This window comes from Sceloporus occidentalis, unplaced genomic scaffold (assembly GCF_023333645.1).
Source record: "Sceloporus occidentalis isolate IW3139 unplaced genomic scaffold, rSceOcc1.0.p SCAF_3, whole genome shotgun sequence".
NCBI lineage: Eukaryota > Metazoa > Chordata > Lepidosauria > Squamata > Phrynosomatidae > Sceloporus > Sceloporus occidentalis.
In genome coordinates this window covers 205,293,152-205,311,129 of record NW_028316983.1, presented here as the reverse complement: position 1 = coordinate 205,311,129, position 17,978 = coordinate 205,293,152, and the positions used below count along the sequence as shown (strand labels likewise).

At 39.2% G+C, this 17,978-nt stretch overlaps 1 protein-coding gene across 5 annotated transcripts in view; it reads right to left on the bottom strand.

Moving 5' to 3' along the window:
- LOC149317388 (serine/threonine-protein kinase Sgk3) overlaps positions 1-7,626 on the bottom strand; it is a 66,890-nt gene extending 59,264 nt beyond the window's left edge. For 3 of the 5 annotated variants that reach the window (XM_089517396.1, XM_089517400.1, XM_089517401.1), the window contains exon 1: positions 7,522-7,626. The gene's annotated coding sequence lies outside the window, so the exon portion shown is untranslated. Of the gene's footprint in view, positions 1-6,524; positions 6,607-6,879; positions 7,049-7,521 lie in introns of those variants that run through there. The other 2 variants (XM_089517398.1, XM_089517397.1) reach the window with 2 other exon arrangements.
- Between the last annotated feature and the right edge of the window lie 10,352 nt (positions 7,627-17,978).

The following is a 17,978-nucleotide window of genomic DNA, read 5'->3' as shown; positions in this document are numbered from 1 at the left end:
AGATTAGAAGATCGAAGTTTGGGGGGGAAGTTTTTTAAGAAAGTTTAGAGTTTGTTGAGCATGTTATAATGGTTATGTTCGTATTGCAGTAAGGTAGTTAAGGCATAGATGCTCGATATGTGATAATGTATGTAAACCTGTATTTGTATATTTGTAGTCTATTAATAAAATTTAAAATTTAAAAAAAAAACAAACCAGATTCTGTGAGTATTTAAAGTCTGAAAGACTTGGGAGGGTGAGAAACATACACATATTGTAGGAGATAAAACCCATCACCTATATACTTAGTGAGAAGTAGAATTAAAATTATTTAATTAAAATTAAAATGATAAGATGGCCTGCATAATTGAGGTGGGAAAAATTAATCCAAATTAATATGGATTAATATTATTTAATTCACACTAATAAGGAGTAATCTTAATTAATCCATATTAATATGGAGTAATATTAATTAAACCATGTAAAGCCATATTAATTCATCCATATTAATTAAGAACCAGAGTGGCTTAGTGGTATGAGCACTGGAATAAAACTCTGGAGACCAGTGTTTGAAACCGTGCTCAGCCATGGAAACTCACTGAGTAACTTTGGGCAAGTTACATTCTCTCAGCCTCGGAGGATGGCAATGGCAATCCTCCCTCTGGACAAATCTTGCCAAGAAAACCCCATGATAGGGTTGCCATAAGTCAAAAACAACTTTAAGGCACACAACAACAACATGCTCCTCTATCTTCTCTCATTTGTCACTCAAATTCTTCACTTAATTTATTTACAAAGGAACTCAGAAGGGCAGATTATTCAACTATTGTCAGTAAAATGAGACAGCGATTCTCTTTCCTGGAAGGAAACTAAATATCCCACCTGACTGCATACAATAAATAAGCTAAAATTCCCTGTGCAGCACAATTAATTTTTACTTGTACCGCTCAAGGATTTTTTTCTCAAATACTGACACTTCAATGTCACTGTTTTCTGATAAACGTCACAAAGTACTGTATATTAAAAAAACAACAACACAACAGTAAAATGTTATGTAGTTATGTCTGACCAAGCATATCATAAATTGGACATGACTGTGAAAAAACAGTTTCTGAGTTCTTTCTTGTAATCAAAGTCACCCCAACATAAGTTCTTCCACTAACCTATGGCAGCTGTGTGCTTTTACAAAGAAGTAAGTTCCATTGTATAAATTGCAGTTAATGTCCCTTTTAACATCATTGCTAGAGAGCCAGCATGGCACAGAGGTTTAAGCGTTGGACTACAATTCTGGAGGCCAGGGTTCGATTCCTGCTCAACCGTGAAACCCACTGGTAACCTTGGGTAAATCACATGTTCTCAGCCTCAGGGGAAGGCAATGACAAACATCTTCTGAACAAATCACGCCAAGAAAACTTCATAATAGATTTGCTTTAGGGTCATTATAAATCGAAAATGACTTGAAGGCACACAAAATGCATACAACCTAATTGCTAAGTGTGAATGTGGGATCAAAACACATCTTCAACACTTTCAACTTCCAGCGTACTATCAAAATTAGTACTTGAATTTTCAAATTTATACACAAGCATTGGAATCTTATGTTCCTTCTTACCTACCCAGCCATGATGTTATACAGATTACACTTTAATACATATTATAAAAAGCTAGACACTACTTTCAAACAACAACAGTGAAGATCTTTACTCTCAGAGCATTAGTCAAACATAAAAGTGCTTTTAGTCCAAATATAGAACTCTGATTTAGTAACAGAATACGAAGTCTGATATATGGATGGGCTGAGAATTATCTGTTTAAGAGCTCTTAGGCCTGTTACAGACAGCCAAAATAAAGCTGCTTCGAGTCACAGTGGAGGTATGGTGTTTCAATGATGCATGCGTCCTAAGAGTCCAGAAGCCACACCAAAGCCACACTCCAGTCCTTAGGGATGGAGCGTGGCTTTGGTGCGACTTCTGGACTCTTAGGACGCATGCATCATTGAAACACCATACCTCCACTGTGACTCGAAGCAGCTTTATTTGGGCTGTCTGTAACAGGCCTTAGTTTAAGGCCAAAATCCTTGTCAGTCCCACCTAGACCTGAACCACTGAATCAATGGGAACATCATTATTATTATTATTATATTATTATTATTATTATTATTATTATATTAATAAGTCAACATCTATTAAAGTTCTACTGATTCAATGGATCTACTTTAGTTGGGATTAGCAACTGGATTTATGCCTAAATCTGAACTCCATTCTAATTTGGTTGAAAAACTTTTCAGCTCTTCCTCAAACAAGTAGAGATGATAATTGTAATTTGAGTTTTGATTTTGCACATTCAAAATCTGACAATATTCCTTCTAGTTATTAAACTAGGTGAGTACTAGGCAACAGCGATATTATCACTAAGACTAGTCATCTTTTATCCCTTCCATTAAAAATATCTTCCTGGTTTTAAAAAGAACAACATCCTTAAGCCCTTCCAAGGAAACTGCTAAGTCTGTTACATTTTGTTCCTTGGAAGACTGTTACCAAGCGGTAAATATTATGCTTATTCCTATATAGCTGAAAAGGTTGTCTCAACCTCTAAGAATTGGCTAGAAATAATTCACTAAAGGTAAACAATAATCTAATGGAAGTAATGTCATAATTATTGTGCAGCCCAGTTCTTTTCAGTTAACTTAATCTAAGGCCATTTGGTCCTAGGCTAGCTGTTAGTGTTTTGTGAGAAGAGATGACACATACATGCAAATATTGTTTGCATCAGTCTAGAATTAGGAGCATGGCTGCATTTTCTTACTCTCTGAAAGAAAACATGGTAGTTTCAGTGCCAAACAGATCCAAATCCAAGGCCACTAAAAATCTCTGAAACATCAGAACAATATAATGTTTTAATGGTTTCAATGTTTCGGTAGTTTAATTACAGTTTTAACTTTTATATGTTGAGAATTTTTAGTTGTGTTTGTTTTAACTGCTGCTATCTTCCTTGAGTCCAGAAAGGAAAAAACACAGGATACAAACAAATATAATAACATGTTTTTTTTGTGGGTTTTTCGGGCTATGTGGCCGTGTTCTGGAAGAGTTTATTCCTGACGTTTCGCCAGCATCTGTGGCTAGCACCTTCTCTGATCTGAGACCTGTCAACAGAGTGGTTTCAGCGATGAGTTACCAGCTGAAGAGTCAAAAAGGGCACCAGATACAGGGACAACAAAATGAGGCCTAAATAAGTATGTTCTTCCCAAATGAAAATTTTCTTCTGTCCTCAAATTTCAGCACTGCAGTAATTTAAAACTTCGGTTGAGCATTTAGAAATACATGACATTCTAAATTTCGACATTCAAAATGAAATGGCAGGAAAAGTTACCAAGGGAACGCAAACCCAGCATATATAAGTTCTAATTGTCAACAATTTGCATTGTTTCACTCTCTGCAATGCTAGGAATGTGGAGACTGAAGGAAAATTTCATGGAGGACAGTGCCCTCATTTTGACACAAAAACATATACGGGAACACACTCAGTTAAAATGCACCTGAACAGTCCCTGCAGCGGCACTACAAGGGAACTTGGTATCCATGACACACCTGAAAACATTCCTTGGCTTCCCAAGGTTATTTGTGATGCACACCATAAATACAGTGAAATTAAACTCACAGTTACATTTTTGTTATTTGAACAGACACTAAATACAGTTGTTTTAGTTTTAGTTGTTTTTTTTCCATTAGTTATAACTCTCTTATTTGGCTTCACACTTTGCCACCAGAGGTGGACCACAGAATCGTGTTGGAGAACCTACAAATGCCTAGAGAAGTGTTTTCTTTAGAAATATCTAGGTCTTCCAGTGTGACTCTATGGTCACGTTCCAGCAGAGTGACTATAGAGGACCTAGAGAATAGAGAGAACCTATTAATCAATTCCGTGAATAATCAAATCTGCAAAAATCAAAGCCGCAAAAGTGGAGAGTTGACCTTATATGCAAATCATTAGGCCCTATACAGACAGGCCAAAATAAAGCTGCTTCAGGTCACATTGGAGGTATGGTATTTCAATGATGCATGCGTCCTAAGAGTCTGGAAGCTGCACCAAAGCTGCACTCCAGTCCTTAGGACTGGAGCGTGGCTTTGGTGCGGCTTCTGGACTCTTAGGACGCATGTATCATTTAAACAGCATACCTCCAAAGTTACTGGAAGCAGCTTTATTTTGGCCTGTCTGTATCAGGCCATTAGTTAGTCTATTATATATAATGAGTGGATTTATGGGACATTGAATAAATTACAGAACATCAGATGACCATGCAAGCTGATCAGTAATTCAGAAAAAAGGAATAGCAGGAATGACAATGATTTTTTAAATAAATCGCCACCAGGTACAGTTCTTAGTACATAATGAGTGGACTTGTGGGAGGGTAAGAAATAAAACAGATGAGGAAAGAATCACTGTGGCTGCATCATCACTGCAGAAATAATCTGGTCTGACACTGCTCTAACTGGCATGGCTCCATGCTGTGGAATTCTGGGAATCTGCTCTGGTGCTGCAACAAACTACAATTCTACAATTACCAGAATTCCGTAGCATGGAGCCATGCCAGTTAGAGCAGTGTCAGACCGGATTATTTCTGCAGTGACGATGCAATGATGCAGTGTAAGGATTTCACCTCAGCTGAGATGGATTTTCAGGCAAGGACAAAGATGAACAACTAATCTCCAGATAAACCAAAGAATTAAGAATGCTGCCAATATTCCTACAGAATATTCGTGGCTTTTGGGACACTGACAATTGTGCACTAAACATATTTTACGCAAAACCAGGGGTGGCCAAAGACCATTTGTACTATGAGATAGAACACTAAATGGCATTCAACAACCTCCACAAAAAACATGGTACACAGCCGCCCAATCCGGCCAAGTTATTTTGCCATATGCAACACATACAAAAAGGCCACAAGCACCTTTCCACATCTCTACCAGTAAAATATCCAAGTAAAAAATAACTTGCTGCCTGTTCATGACATCTGCCTGAGATAAAGCTTTTCTTTACCTAATAGCAAGGCTCAAGAAATAAGCCTCATTAAATGTTGTTGTAGTTGTTGTGTGCCTTTGAGTCGTTTCCAACTTACGGTGACCCTATCATAGGGTTTTCTTGGCAAGATTTGTTCAGAGCAAGGCGACCAGGTGTCTTTCTTTTCCAGGTCACACCCTCCATTTCTTTTTCTTCTTTTTAATATGTTTTTATCATTAAAACATACATATGCACAGACAAGTTAACAGCTTTAACATATTTCCAAACAATACCTATATCTTTATAGATGCAAGAAAAATAACCACGAAAAAGGAAAAATACAACTACTTTAACTACTTCCTAAATTCTACTTCAACTGGTTTCACCGAACACTTGTTTAGCTCAACATTCTTGACTTCTGATTTATATAGCATTTCAGTCTCAACAGTGTTAAACCCATTAAGCTTAGCTCTTTATAATGAATCTCTCCCCGTCCCCCTATTTTTTGTTTATCTGTGCTTCCCATTTTGTCTTACATAATTCTACAATACGGTTTGATTCTTTTTCATTAATATTCAAATCTTTATTATTCAATCTTGTTGTTAATTGTTAATTTTAAGTTATCATTAACAATAGTAATCTCTAATATTTCTTCTTTGTCTTTTCTGTCATTTTGTTTATCATGTTAAGCAAGTACGTTTCGGGTGTCATTCTAAAGTTAATTTGAAACATTATGCTTATCACCGTGGCATCTTTCCCCTGAATTTCTTAATTTCATAACATCTCCATTTTAACCATCTGTCTAGGAGGAATTGCATAATGTCCTCCATTTTGAGCCTGACTAAGAAGCATGGATTTACATTTCTATGAGTGTTTTTAGCTTTTATTTGGTCATGGTCTACATTTCTTCTTGAATGTCCTATATTTGGCGGTGCCTTGTCCTCCTTGTCCTTGTCCTCACAGGAAGTCTGCCACTGCCAGGTGAACTGCCTAGATCACCCAATTTTGGGGATTATTTTCAGCAAAGCAAGTGAATGGGAGCCAGTGCAGTGTGGTGGTTTGAGTATTGGACTACGACTCTGGAGACCAGAGTTCATATCCCGGCTCAGCCATGGAAGTCCCTAGGGCAGGTCACACTCTCTCAGCCTCAGCAGAGGGCAATGGCAAGCACCCTTTGAAGAAACCTGCCAAGAAAATCCCATCATAGGGGGTCACCATAAATTGGAAACGACTTGAAAGGCAAACAACACACACACACACACACAACATGCAAGCGAACATAGGCTTGCAACCTGAAACCTCATGCGCCATCTTGCCCTCCTACACAACGCAGGTCCAAAAAACCACACTGCAGAAATAACCCAGTTTGAGACCGCTTTAACTGCCCTGGCTCAATGCTTGGGAATCCTGGGGACTGCAGTTTTGTGAGACATTCAGCCTTCTCTGTCAGAGAGAGCCCTGGGGCTGCAATAAACTACAATTCCTAGGATTGCCTAGCAATGAGCCGGGGCAGTTAGAGCGGGTTTCCGCAGTGTGTTTCGGACCTTAGTCTTCAATTGATGGTGGAAACATCCAGGACAAGGTGAGTCCATTCCATGATCTGGCAGCCGCAAAAGAGAAATTTCCTTCTCCAACCTGTAGACCACTGTTGACCTCAGTGAAACTGTAGAAGTTTATAAGACAAACAAACAAACAAACAAATAGTTTCACCATGGTCAAATTAGAAGGTTCAGCTTCTGTTTTACTCCCTTCCTCACAATCACAACATGCACACAACAACAAGGAAAGTGTGTGCAAAATGGCAACAAGCCTTTTTACTTCCAAGATCCTTCTGGAAAGGCAGGATATAAACAAAATCTATTATTATTATTATTATTATTACCATTAAAAAAAACTAACCCTGGCAAGAGTGGCCCCTGCCCCATACTCTTTGCTGGTTATTTCATTCTAGAGGTGTCCCTTCCCCACCACCAAACTACAAATCCCAGCACCCCACAGCAGCCAAAGCGGTGCCAAACCGGATTATCCCTGCAGTGAGGATGCAGAGGCACCTCCAGCACAAACTCCCCACTCATTCCTCACCTCTTGGCAAGACCCTTCACCACAAAAGGAGGACAAAGGGCCAGAAAATGGAGGACATTTTTTTAAAAAATGAAAATGAAACCTCCAAACAATGCATGCTTCTTCAAGGGCTCCAAAGGGAGGACTTTTTTTTTTTGGGGGGGGGGGGAATTCCCTCCTGGAGAGAGGAGGGCTTTAGAGCCAGGAGTGGAAACACTCCTGGAGCTAGATTTCCCCACCCTTAGGGGTTTTTTCCCCCTTTGGGAGGGTGAAAGCCACCAGACCCTCCTCTGCTGCCAAGGGGGCAAATCCAATGCATGCACATTGGAGGTTTAATCCGGGTTGATGCCACTTTGAGCACCTTGGCTCCAGGCTATGGAATCCTGCGAGCTGTAGTTTGTTGTGGCACCAAAGGTGCTCAAAGTGGCACCAACCTGGATTAAACCTCCAATGTGCATGCAACCACAGACTCTCCCTTACCTGGGCTAAGTAGCACCAGTCCCAGGAGTGGCGTCTCCTTCTGCAGCTGCAGCCATGGATCTGCGCGCGGGGTCATTCCAGGACACGTTGCAACACACGCATTCTATGCGAATTTGCATGCGAGGCGGGACCAAGCCGCATGGGATGCCCTCCGCGCCCCCTAGCGGGCGATCGGCGCCACTGCGCACCTGCCTGCCTCTCTTCTAGCCGCTGCTAAAGCAGGAAGAGACCATTGGCGTCATTAAAGAGGGGGAGGCTGTGGAACGCACCAGGTGACGCCCTAAGAGGGGGGTGCTCCTTAAACATCTGGCCTTTGGGAGGGTGCAAGTGGGGTGAGGCTCAGAGGGAAGGGAAGGAGGCCCCAGGTTTCTTTTCCATTTTTAGTTTTATTTTTGTTCTTGTTGAAAAAAATTATTGATTTAGTTTTAATTGAAAATTTATCTATTTAAAAATAAAATAAAATATTTTAATTAATTTTTAATTAAAAGAATAAAATTATATAAATTAAATTCTAATTAAAATGAAATTGTAATTCAAAAAAATTATCCATTTTTTGGGAATTTTTTTAAATGATTCATTTTTATTAAAAATAAAATTATGATTTAAAAAATTAACAATTTTATTTTTTGAAAAAATTAAAAAATTATTAATTTTAATTAAAAATGAAATTATAATTAAAAAAATAAACAATTTTATTTTTGTAAAAATTTTTAAAAATAATTTTAATTAAAATGAAATTGTAATTTAAAAAATTAACAATTTTATTTTTTTAAAAAAGGTTTAAAATTATTTTAATTTTAAAATTAATTTTAAAAATTAATTATAATTTAGAAAATTAACAAATGTATGTTTTTGAAAATTAAAATTGATTTTTAATTAAAAATTAATTTAAATATAAAATTATAATTTAAAAATTATTTTTTGAAAAATACATTTTTAATCTTTTAAATAAAATTTAATGTTTAAAAATATTAGTTATTTTTTAAAAATTAAATTAAAAATACAGTTAATTTTTATAGATTACATTTTCTAAATTTTTGTTTAAAATTGAAAATAATTTTAAAGTGAACATTTTAATTTTAAAAAACATTAAAATATATAATCATATTTGTATTTGTATTTCTGTTATATTATTTTATTGTAGTATAATATTTTATATAATTTTTAATTTGTTTCAATGTATTTTTTAATTTTTTAAAATAATTAAAAGTTTTACTTTTTAATATATATATATATATATATATATATATATATATAATTTCTACATATTTACTTGTTACATTTACAGCCTGTTTGTCCTCTAATGCAGTGGTCCCCAAACTATGCTCTTTAAGGGATTTTGGACTTCAGCTGCCATAAATTTTTATGTTTTTAATTGTACAATTTTAATTTTTATGTTTTATGTATGTTAGCCACCTTGGGTCCCATTTTGGGAGAAAGGCGGGATAAAAATAAATAAATAAATAAATAAATAAATAAATAAATAAATAAATGATAATACCATCAGACTGTTGGTCAACATGGCTGAGGCTTCTGGGAGTTGAAGTCCAAAATCTCTCAAAGGGCATGGTTTGGGTACCACTCCTCTAATGAGCCCAACAGTGGTGTTCGGAGCTCTTTTCTCATCTCTACTTTATTTTTATGACAACCCTGTAGTGTTGGTCATGTTGCTTTAGTGGTGGTACTTATCATCTCCCAGCTACTTGCCAACGTTTCACAGATGGAAACCCATTGTGGGCAGGCAGTGTTAGCCTGTGTAGAAGATGGCAAAAGGTATTACTGAGGAAAGACAGATAGTCTATAGGTTGCAGCAGTTCGCTTTTGCCTGAGTCTACAGGAAAGTGTGGGATTCTGATCTCTCTTCTCCCCCTGATGAGCTGTGCAAACTGTTGTTGTTGTTGTTGTTGTTGTGTGCCTTCAAGTCGTTTCCACGTTAAGGCAACCCAAAAGCGAACCTATCATGGGGATTCCTTGGCAAGATTTGCTCAAAGGTTTGCCATTGCCTTCCCCTGAGGCTGACTTTTGCACTTTGAACTCAGTTTGCACCAATGGAAGTCAACAAAGAAGGAAAGAAAGTGTATTAAAATACATCAAATGTACAAACTGACACATGGATTTTGAGCGTAGGAGAAGAAGAAGAAGAGAGAGAGAAAGTTGGACATTTTAAAAGCAGCTGAAAAAGTGGGCAACAGAGGATTACTCAGAACTTGTCAATTCAGGACAGGTATGCTGCTGCTGAATACAAATTCCTGATTCTTGAAACTACAACAAGCAGTGATAATGCTGCAGAAAATGAAAGGCAGCAGGAAAAGAGGATGACCATTCTACCAATTGACTCAATGAAGGAAGCCACAACAACCCTGAATAAGATCAGACTAAAGCTGTTAATGGATGGAGCTCTTGGCGGTTTCTCATTCATATAGTCACCGTAACTCACTTGGCATTAAGTAACAGCACCAACACTGATTTGGGAATAAAGCCAGGGACTCATTCAGGAGAATTAAGGAAAATAATGCCCAGACACAGCAGGCTTGGCTTACTGTGTTTTGAAAAACGCAGGTTAGTATACTTTTATTAGATAATAAACACATGAAGGTGAGAGTCTAAAACAGGGATGGGCAACTGTGGAAGATTCTGGGGTCACATAAGCCCTCTAGGACACCTGCTTCCGCAGAATAAAATAAAATAAAATAAAAAGTCCCTAAACACCTCTAGAGAGTATGAGGCCGTTTAAACCATATTTTGGATCTCCAAAGAGACCTCTCCTGGGCCTAAATTGGCCCAGGGTTCAGCAAAATATTAAGCGGAAATGCATTCCATGCCATCTAGTGGACATTTTGGAGCACTAGGGACAACATTGGAAATTTCTTTGCAATAATAGTCTTTGCTGGGGAGGGCTCAAATTGTGGCGGAAATACCCTCCACACATCCCTAGAATGCATTTGGGAGCATTCTGGGACCAAAAATTCTTGATCCTCTGGGAAGCCCTGGTTGTCACAGAAATGCCCTGGAAGCTGCATTTGGCCCATGGGCAACACCTTTGCTCACACCTGTTCTAAAATAATTTAACTGCACCATTTTCTCATGCATCTCTCTCATCAAGGTATGCTTTCCCTCTCTTTTGGATAGATCAAGTATGCTGAATTTTGGCTGCTCTGGTCAACTGCTCATCTCCCTGTGTCAGCCCTATGTTTTATGTATAGGGCTGTTACTCCACTAAAGCACAGCTTCACAATGGTGATTTTTTTAAAACTGCAAGTTCCAAAATCCCCCAGCCAGCATGAAAGGTTTCCCAAGCTCTGTACTGCATACCAACAATAACAGAAAAGAGATTTCTGGTCTGTTCCTAGGCTTTCCGAAAGTGGTTGGTGGGTCACTATTTGGAACAGGAGGCTGAACTAGATGGACCATGGGCTGATCCAGTATGACTCTTTTTAATGTGCCTAAAGGCTCTGGTCTTTCTCCACCCATTGACTTTGCCTTTTATCTTCCACTGTTTACAAGAGGGAGTGTTATAGTGTACCATAGTGAATTCTTCTTGTTCATCAGCCTTACTACAGAGATCCTAGCATGCATGTGAAATTCAAAAGTGACATGTCCCTGTGAAAGCTACTGCAGTTTAGTTCTCTACCAGCTACCTGGGATGCCACGTGTGTATAGTTGGTTAATTTTAGATTCTCCAAGTGTAAGGTCTGGGGATAGATTGCCCTGCTTTCACCAAGAAGAACACGATGTGAGAAATCCCAAAATTTACCCCAGTCCTTACACCATTATGCCACTATGATGAATACAGCCCTATCAGCTGTGTGTATTAATACACATCAAATTACAAACTGACCCATGTATCTTGACAGACATATTAACATCTTTACAGTTCTGGGACTCTGTAAAATAAAGACTGCAATGCACTTTTCAAGGGGTATGGTAAGTAGTCAAATTATTAAAACTTCGGTTTAAAACATTTGATCTAAATGATAACTAAATCTTTGCGTAGGAGGCACTACATGGGAATCAATATAGAACATGTGTTTACTTTTAAAATTCCGCATACCATACCTTTTAAAAATCACTGCAAGTATAGACTAGGGTACTTTGCATTAGCATGTTGTCTGGCTGCAAACAGAAGCCACTATAGGGATTGATGTTGTTTTGATTTACAGTATTTGACAATCCCTTTTAACTTTGAACATTCAATTTATTTAATTAGAATCATGTCACAATCCCCTTAAATTCAAAAGGCAGCTCCTAGTTCATGCCATCTTTTCTTACCACAGCCCTTCTTCATTACCTATGGATAAGTTAACTTTTGCTGCTTCTGAAAAATCATTTGTATAAAAGGGGTATTGATACAGTAGATTTTGGAGGTGATGATTAATGATCTCAGTAATGTAACCTAAGAAACAGAGCAGACACAGGGCAGACATAATGCAAGAAATACATGTTCAAGGCCAAAAGAAATTTAGGTAGAAAACCCTGGCTCTGTTGAGGGCTGTGATTACATCACTACTGACATCAGTAAGTTGATCTGGAGTTATCACAACATCCTTTGTTCTTTTGTCAGGGTCATTAGATATGATTTAGTAGCATTAATCCATAATTTCATCTCTGGTTTATGAAGAAATGTACTTACATTAATATCTTAGTATAGTTATTCTTTTTATGTTTCCACTGAAGGACAATGGGTTATGCTCCTTACTATCTATTACTACTACAGTAGGTCCTTTGATAACAGGACCCCCAATGGATGCCAAAATCTGTGGAGACTCAAGTCCCATTATATACGGTGGCATGGTAAAATAATGTTCCTTAGATAAAATGACAAAATCAAGGCTTGTGCTTTGGATTAAAAAATATATATTTTCAAGCTGTAGATGGCTGAACCCATGAATGCAGAATTTGTGGATACAGTGGGCCAATTGTACTACTTCCCCTGTTACTACTACTACTATAGTTCTTATTTTGTAGAATAAGGGTGGGCAAGTTTTGGGCTTGCAGAATCTACCTTGTTTTACTACTAAACCCACCAAATGAAAATGCAAAAGTCATATATTTAGAATTTTAGAAATTGAAAGCCCAGAGATACAGAAATTGGCTGAACTCACAGTCCTTCCTCATTAAAATCCATTTGTTAATTTCTTAATTTTAGTGGTATAATATAGGTGTCAGTTTAAAAGGATAAATAAGATGTATGCATATTAAAACAATCCACATCTAAAATTCATCCAGGAAGGTGGTACGGTAGACCTAAACTTCAGCACTATTGAGACAGCTACATCCTATAATTTATTTACTCCAGTCAACCAGATGTCACCCAGAACATTTGGATTAATGAAATTATACTGGACTGCCAGCAAAATTACATTACTGCAACAGTTCAATGTGCACACTGTAATGTGGTTTAATTAAAGTCATCTGAATACTGAGTTTAGATTTGTTTTTACTGAGTTGAGGCAATTCACTCCTTGACATCTTTTTGGAAAATAGCTAGATAAGAGTAGGTTGGTTTCTTAAAGGGTAACACTATTGTTTTTTGTACACTAAAAATAAGAGATTAAGTTGATTAATAAATAGAGAAAAATGTTACTACTATAGTTTAACGAGTTGATTTGTCTTCTTTGCCATAGATAAGGATACATATTTAATTCTAGGCCTTCATAGATGCATTATATCACTATTGAATAGATGTGAGAGCTACAGTTATATATATAGTTACACCTGTTTATGATGCAACTTCAGCTATCAAACTACTACCATTTAGTCCAAAAGTCTACTCTAGAGTGTCTCCTAGCCCTCATGATCAGATTTTGAAAGTGCATGGGTGTGCAAGGCAGGAATCATTACCTTCCTGGTACTGCTAATGGTAATTCGAACCTCAAAACAACTCCATTTATTCTTGACCTGAGTCTGCACCCTAAATATACTTTCTAAGGAGTGGGATTTAACTTATTGGGACTTATTTCAGGGTAAACACAGTGGAGGCTGATGGCTCTGATACCCAGTGCAGACTGAAATCTGAAGCTGACACTTCCCCATAGGCAATGAAGCCAGCAGCCTCCATTGGGTAAGCATCTTTTGCGTCCAAAGTCAGCCCAAGACATTCTGTTACTGGAGCTGAAGCACCTCCCTGCCACTCCAGTTCCTCATGGCTGGGGAGACATCCCATTTTGCCACAATTACATCCTGTCTAGCACCTTGTTGCCCCCACAAGCAAATGCTGCAATTCAGCGGCAAGAGCAATGTGTAATGAGAGAAGAATAATGTATGCATATACACCATGCCTATTGGAGTACATGGTCTCTGGACTGGCTGGCCCTGTCTCAGGGACATTAGCAAAAGGACAACCTATGTCAGGGTAGAAGAACTGGGCAATATGGAGAACCAAATCATACTTTCAACAAGCAAGGATTGCAGCTGCTGGGGAAATTTTTCAGAAGGATGGCAACAGCCAAGGGAAGGCTCAGGAGAACTGGTAAGGGCTTTCCAAGTCCTGCCACTCAACAACATTTATTTAGTTAGAGCATTTATACCATGCCCTTCAGCCAAAACTCCCAGATCATCTTACAAATTGTCAATTTGAGAATTCTCTGCCCTCCGGCTTACAATCTAAAAAGGCAGGAAACATAAAGAAATGGGGCTGGCAATCAGGCAGGGGATTAAGTCAAGCCAATGCTGGCTACTATTTTCTCCTTTAGAGGCCACAGCAATGAAGGTTGGTAGTAAGGAGGGCCTTTTATCAGCCATTGGAATTGAGGTATGATGGTGCTGTACCTGGTTGCTGTTCTCTCCATCAGCGTCTGGAGCATCCACCATCTGAGACTGTTGTTTAGTGATGGGGCCAGAGACCACTACACATAAGTAGGCTGACCATACATATCGTTTTAAATGGGACATTACTGGTTTTTCCATATTTCCAGACCATCCTTTCATTTTAATAAAAAGGTCATTTTTTTCCTGTTTTCAAGAAAAAAATCCCTGTTATGTTGTGATAATAGTTTTAAGATCATTAATATGCATTAATAGGATGCTTACAGCTAATTGAATCCTTGTATTTCTGAGATTATGTTTATGACATGAATTGGGACCAAAAAATCAAGAACGAATGCTGCCGGCATGGTGGTTTTAGTGATGGACTAGGATCCTGGAAGACCTGGATTCAAGTCCTCACTTGCCCATGGAAACTCAGTGACCTCTATCAGTCTCAGAGGAAGGCAAAGGCAAACCCCCTCTGAACAAATCTTGGCAAAAACCCCTGTGACATTAGGGTCACCATAAATCAGAAGCAATTTGAAAGCACAAAGCAACAAATTGCCCTGCTGTAGAATTTTGTAAGGAGTCTAGACACTGTTGTCTTCTCTATACAAACCTCTTCCCTTATAACTCATAGTACTAATTTGTTTTATACTTGAAGGTGATGACAATATTTGTTTACAATCTGTGCTATAGATTCTATGGCCTGCCAGACCCTTAGGCTGGAAAATTTGCCCAGGCCCCTGACCTAATAAATTAATAAGAGAACTCGCATTGTGTTGGCAGTGTTTCTCTTGGAGCAAATAGCAACATCTGAGCTGAGTAGGAAGTTAATTCACCTCCCCATGTAGTGATTATCTCTACTATTGCAAAATTTAGATGTGAGGTGAAATTTCAGACAGGGGCTTCCATTTTTACAGATGACACTTTTGCTTACTACACCTGCTGTACACCACTCATCTGCTCAGGACAGACACGTTTATCTTCACAGCTCCATTCTGAACTCTTCAGCAAGTTAAAACCATCAAAGGTGAAACCCTTTCCCAAAGAGCAAAGTTCAGCCTGATGTTACATTACAGTACTAATTTAAAATAAACAAATGCACATACCATAATCTAGTGATCTGCACATTAAACTGCTCTTCTGCAGACGGACAACTACATAAAGAGAACATGCTGTGCAAACAATTGCTCTTTCTGTATCCTTGTGTCCAATGTCCAGGTCTACATGTGTGGTTTCCTTTTCTGACTTGAGGCTTATGGACAGGTCTGGCCCAAGATATTTTACTACCTGAGGTAAAAGATAAGATGGTGGTCCTCCCACCCTGACCCCCTGTGCACATATGAAAGAAGGCTGGAGTACCAGTTGGATCTTATTTTAGTGCTGGTAATAAGATACTTGATGCAGCAAGCTCGGCCCAGAAAGGCCGACATAGTTGATTACCAGGTCTCATGCATGGGATGAGGTCTCAGAGAAGTCCTATATTTTCTCAAATTTGCAAGTAGGAAGTGAAATCTCAGAGTAAGCAGTGGCATCACTAGGGGGTGCAGGGGGCGCAGATTGTATGGGGTGACATTGTAAATGGGGTGGCACCACTGATCCTCAATATTTCCTTTTTGGCAGAAATGGGCTGTGGCATTCACCTGTGTCCCAATAAAATGATGAAGAGATGGTGTGAGTGGGGTGAGGCTCAGTGAGTGGAGAAAGGAGGAGTCCTAATTTATTTTAATAAAATTTAATTTAATTTATTTAAAAATATTCTTTTAAAAATTTATTTAAAAACATCACCTTTTACTAAATTTTCAGTTCAACCACATGAAACTATGCGTATGTAAGTGCACTCAAGCTGTCCATATTATATTGTAATTTAAAGGTATAATTTCAATTTTGCTAGTTGTTTTGGGTCACAACTATTAACATGACATTCAGTAATATGCAGGAATTAATTACTAACAGTAGTACCAATACAATTACTAAAGATTCTGTATGGTATGGCATGAGAAGAGGTCAGTGTAGGGAGTGACACCATGAGTTACCGTTCTGGGTGATGCCAATCCTAATGATGCCACTGGGGGTAAGTAATGCTGAGGAAAAAGGAAAAAAATATTTTTGTCTATCACTGGTATCACTGGGAGGATGCAGACCACACCGGGTGACACCTCAGAGGAGGGGTGACACCTGGTTGGTCCCTGCTTCTTCTGTGGGGTGTATGTGTGTGGTGTTGCTGCCAGGCCCGTCACAGCTCTGCTATCGTGGCACTCTCCTTACCCACTGACCTGGTGCTTTAGGTGAGCGAGCCAAGGTACCAGAGAAGGAGGGACAGGTTCCTGTATGTCCACCACTCCTGTCCCGTTGGCTTGGCTTGCTCTCCTGAGCCACTCAAGGCTCAAGGAAGGAAGGAAAGGCGCACATACAGGCTCCTCTCCTGCCTTCCCTAGCACCTTGGCTGGCTTACCAGAGCCAGCCAAGGGACCAGGGAAGGAGGAATGTGCATGTGCATGCATCCCTCCCACCTTCCCTGGTGCCTCACTTGCCTGACCACCACCTCCAGCAGCCCTGAGTGGACATTTGGGTGGCCGGAAGCCCCCTCTCCCAGCAGTGCCAGGCAGCCACATTGGGTGACACCAGCAATAGGGACACCACTGTCGCCTATGAGGTGGATTTAAAACAGTGTTTGGGGAACTGCATTACCCTCTGCAGAACTATAGGGATGCACTCTCCGTTGTGCCCATGTCGTTAGAAGTTTAATTTTTTTTTCTCTTAAAAAGTTCACAACCTTTCTTCTGCCCTTGGACTATTTTAGGTCCTAAGTGAGCTAGCTTTGTAATTAAAAAAACCCTCCTAAGTCAAGAACAGACTCCAAAATGTAGTGAAATTCCCCCACCCACGTGTGAGTGAGTGTATTTTGCTTGAAGGATTTTTTTTTTAAAGGGAGAGAGTTAGTGGATGCAGGCACCTGAACCTATTGAGGCATTTGAAGTAAGAGGAGGAATAGAGCCCTAATGCCACCATGCCTCATAAGTCCCCTTGTTACACAAATGTTGACAGCAGTTGGGCAGAGCCTAGTGGGGGAAGGACTGTTCTTGGGCTCATAGTGAAACTTCCACAACCCCAGCAGCAGCCTATGGTCTTGAAACCCTTCTCCCTATTTCATGGGTGTTGCAGGTAAACTGTGAGTTATACCAACCAGACAGAATAAATGCAACCACTGCACCTTCACCGCATATTTTGTTGCCTGTCCAGCTGCTTCTTTCAAAATGTTTTCCCCTGACTCTGAGCTGCTATATTATCTGACAAGCCAAGTTTTACCTGCATTCTGGGCCCATTTACCTGGATTCCACTTGTGGTGGTGGTGTGTGACTTCAAGTCATTTCTGACTTATGACAACTCCAAGGTGAACCTATCAAGGGGTTTACTTGGCAAGAGTTATTCAGAAGAGGTTTGGCATTGCCTTCCTCTGAGGCTGAGAGCATGCGACTCGTCCAAGGACACCCAGTGGGTTTCATGGCAGAGCTGGGAATTGAGCCCTGGTCTCCAGAGTCAAACACTCAAACCACTATGCCATGCTGGCTCTGCTTGTACCCAGTTACAAAATCAGCTGGTCTCAAAGCACATCCATCTCTCAACCCTTCCCTAAATTGCTGCTGTAATGTCACAAAGACCATCGTAATATCACAAGGACTGTCCTTAGTCCTATATTTTAGCTCTGA